Source organism: Ailuropoda melanoleuca, chromosome 9 (assembly GCF_002007445.2).
Source record: "Ailuropoda melanoleuca isolate Jingjing chromosome 9, ASM200744v2, whole genome shotgun sequence".
NCBI lineage: Eukaryota > Metazoa > Chordata > Mammalia > Carnivora > Ursidae > Ailuropoda > Ailuropoda melanoleuca.
In genome coordinates this window covers 10,496,457-10,500,213 of record NC_048226.1, presented here as the reverse complement: position 1 = coordinate 10,500,213, position 3,757 = coordinate 10,496,457, and the positions used below count along the sequence as shown (strand labels likewise).

Here is a 3,757-nt window from a genome sequence, read left to right as displayed (position 1 = left end):
TCTTGGAACACTTGTTAAAGATACAGCCTCCCAGACACTGAGACGAGACCCAGGCGCTCGAGATTTTGTAAGTCTCCAGGGGTCTCGGACACGCAGCTAGGGCAGAAAACCACTGCTATTCCGAGGGTCCACCCACCTACCCTCCATCAGTCCTGAGCTGTGCTCGTCAGGGTCAGTGGCAGCAAAATCACACGGAGTGGGTCACCGCCGGATTCCAACCTCAGGGATTCATGATGCCTCGGGTCCGGGGTGGGGCTGGCAAAGTACATTCGAACAAGCTCCCAGGTAATGTTGATGGTGCCCAGGGGACCACGCTTTGAAAACCACTGCTCCACTGGTCTTCCCGTCCTTAACCAACCTACTGCTGCTCAAGATGGAAGAGTCTCTTTTTAAAAATTAGATATGAGTGGAAAGCACTCCCTCATTTTCAGCTCCTAGAGACAGGCTTACATGGGCAAACTGGGGTTGCCTTTGTGGGAGGCTCGCCTCTTAGGGTACCTGAGGCACGCTCGGACCAGCGGCAGCAAGGGGGACCCGGCCCAAAAGGGAGACCCTCAGCCCATGCTGTCACAAATACCCTAAGACAGGAGACACCGGAAACCCTGGCCACGCAGAGATGAACCAGCCCTTCCTCACCTTCAAAAGTGCAGAGGTGATCAGCTCACTGAGTCAGAAGAGAAGTTCTCAGGAGCAGCAGCTGACAGTCAGGATAGCTCCCAGGAACCTTCCTGGAGGTCTGTTTTCTTAACTCTGGCTTGGGGCGTGGGGCGTGGGGCCCCGACTGGAATCACCTGGGGAAGTTTTGGAAACACCAGTGCCTTCCCCACCCCCCAGCCAGGGCTCTGATATAATCTGTGAGAGCTGGGCCCCCGCACGGGTATTTTCAAAGCTCCCAGGTGGTTCTAAGACACAGGCAGGTGGAAGTATGTGCNATTACTGAGAAAAGAGAGAGGAAAGGCAGAGTCAGTCGAGTGGTAAGAGAAATGGACAGGAGAATTTGAGAGGCTTGTAAAGGCACTGTTCTATCTCCGGGGATGCTGGGCTGTGTGCTGAGGAATGGGAGGAACGAGAGTTATGTGGATCTAGCCTTCCACCAAACGTATAAACACGTGCCCCATGGTCAAAATGCACAATCCACCACATGCACACACAGCTATACGTGTAAGGATTAGGTCTCTGTGTACCTTATGAAAAAGAACAGAGTAGCCAGTTGGTTCCTCCCACCCTCATCTTCAACCCAGTGGTCCTCAAAGCTACCTTTAGACTGGAACTCAGATGCCCTGGCCCTCTCGGAGTCTCTGACTCAGCTGGTCTGGGGGAGGCAGCCTGGACCCTGGGATTTTGTTACAGCCCCCAGGTGATTCAGCCCAGGGTCAGCAGCACAGCGCTAATGGAACGGCACCCACTACGGTGGTCTTTCCTTCAGCGCTGGCCCGGGGGGGTGGGGGGGCTCGGCAGAGCTGTGTTCTAACACTCTTATTGGCGACAGGACATCTGTGTCCCGTCTCTGTTGCCCATGTTCCAATTCTGATTCCCGTTTCCCCTGCACTTTCCAACCAAGTCAAGGCCAGCTCGCGACTCAGTCAGCCCTCGCTATGCAGCTAGCTTATTTCTCAAACACCAAGTATTTGAACTGTCAAGAAAAGAAATTTATTAGCAGGTCTGGTCTCGTTAAAATGGCTTTCAAAGACTCCCAAAGAAGTTCTTTCTGGAAGGTCTGGGGAGGAAAAACAAAGGCTTCATTTATTCACTCCTTTACTTTTAACACGACAAAAAAGCATGATGGGATAAGCGCTCTAACAGAGGCTTGTAACAGGTAACGCTGTGTGGAAGTGCAGGAGATGACAGCCTGTCTGCCTGGGAGGCTAGGGGGCTCCGGGAGGCTTCACCCCGGCCCTTGTGCTGAGAGGTGCCCAGAAGAGGCTGGGTGCAGGAGTACACTTAGGCACTGGAGTGGTCTCACGCAGCCTAATGGGTCTGCAGCCTGGTGACCTTCACGACGGGAGTCAAGGACAACAGAAGCAGGAGGGTAGCAGGTGGGAAGGATTGGAGCAGAAGCCATTTCTCATTCCGGCCACGAGGCTTAATGACATACATATTAGGCGGCATATCTGAAACGACAACAGCACTGTTCCGGCAGGTGTGACTGGTCATAAAATATCACACAGGTGTGGACATTTATGATGACATAAGGATGGTGGGAATAGAGACAGCTGCGGGCCAAACAAAAAATAATCAGCTCTTCTAGAAAGAGCTGATGTCTCTGCCTGCAACTCCTGTCCCGCCTCAAACATGCTCTTTGCAGAGTAACCCAGAAGGTGACAGGAAGTCACAGGGTCCTCAGCTCCTTGACCTGTGGCCTCTGCCAAGCCCTAAGGATGCTTCTGAATCAAGCCTTAGGCCCCGCGAACACGCTGAAAGGACGCTTTGTGGATCGATTAGATCAGAGGCTAATGTCTTTGCTCACTTAAAACACAATTTTGAGAAGATGAACTAATTAAGTATGCATGAGGCCATAAAACCCACTTGTGGCTTTTATGTGGCAGTGAACAACAGCAACGAGAAAGATGCGTGCTAAAGGGAACAGCTGTCTTTACTTAATGGGTAACAGGACTGATGGAAAATGTCTTGGGAATTAGAGACGAAGGATCATAACTCCAGGAGGAAAAGTGTCCTTACCCTGTGCCAAGTGAAAAGAATGCAAATATTTTTCAGGTCTCTACCACCACCATTCAAAACAAAACAAAAAAACCCTTGCATTTCAGAATCTCTTGGAACACTTGTTAAAGATACAGCCTCCCAGACACTGAGACGAGACCCAGGCGCTCGAGATTTTGTAAGTCTCCAGGGGTCTCGGACACGCAGCTAGGGCAGAAAACCACTGCTATTCCGAGGGTCCACCCACCTACCCTCCATCAGTCCTGAGCTGTGCTCGTCAGGGTCAGTGGCAGCAAAATCACACGGAGTGGGTCACCGCCGGATTCCAACCTCAGGGATTCATGATGCCTCGGGTCCGGGGTGGGGCTGGCAAAGTACATTCGAACAAGCTCCCAGGTAATGTTGATGGTGCCCAGGGGACCACGCTTTGAAAACCACTGCTCCACTGGTCTTCCCGTCGGAAGAGTCTCTTTTTAAAAATTAGATATGAGTGGAAAGCACTCCCTCATTTTCAGCCTCCTAGAGACAGGCTTACATGGGCAAACTGGGGTTGCCTTTGTGGGAGGCTCGCCTCTTAGGGTACCTGAGGCACGCTCGGACCAGCGGCAGCAAGGGGGACCCGGCCCAAAAGGGAGACCCTCAGCCCATGCTGTCACAAATACCCTAAGACAGGAGACACCGGAAACCCTGGCCACGCAGAGATGAACCAGCCCTTCCTCACCTTCAAAAGTGCAGAGGTGATCAGCTCACTGAGTCAGAAGAGAAGTTCTCAGGAGCAGCAGCTGACAGTCAGGATAGCTCCCAGGAACCTTCCTGGAGGTCTGTTTTCTTAACTCTGGCTTGGGGCGTGGGGCGTGGGGCCCCGACTGGAATCACCTGGGGAAGTTTTGGAAACACCAGTGCCTTCCCCACCCCCCAGCCAGGGCTCTGATATAATCTGTGAGAGCTGGGCCCCCGCATGGGTATTTTCAAAGCTCCCAGGTGGTTCTAAGACACAGGCAGGTGGAAGTATGTGCATGCAAGGTGCCCCATACTGACACGGCAGAGGGGCTGCCCACGCGTGGTGCTCACCGCGGTACAACCTGGTCGTTGGCTGCAG

General features: G+C 52.8%; 1 long non-coding RNA gene across 1 annotated transcript; it reads right to left on the bottom strand.

Moving 5' to 3' along the window:
- Positions 1-1,538: 1,538 nt before the first annotated feature.
- Positions 1,539-3,481, bottom strand: LOC117803717. Its single transcript, XR_004627695.1, has 3 exons — positions 3,380-3,481; positions 2,910-3,127; positions 1,539-2,111 (listed from the first exon to the last, which is right to left on the bottom strand). It is a non-coding gene; the product is annotated as an uncharacterized LOC117803717 (long non-coding RNA).
- Between the last annotated feature and the right edge of the window lie 276 nt (positions 3,482-3,757).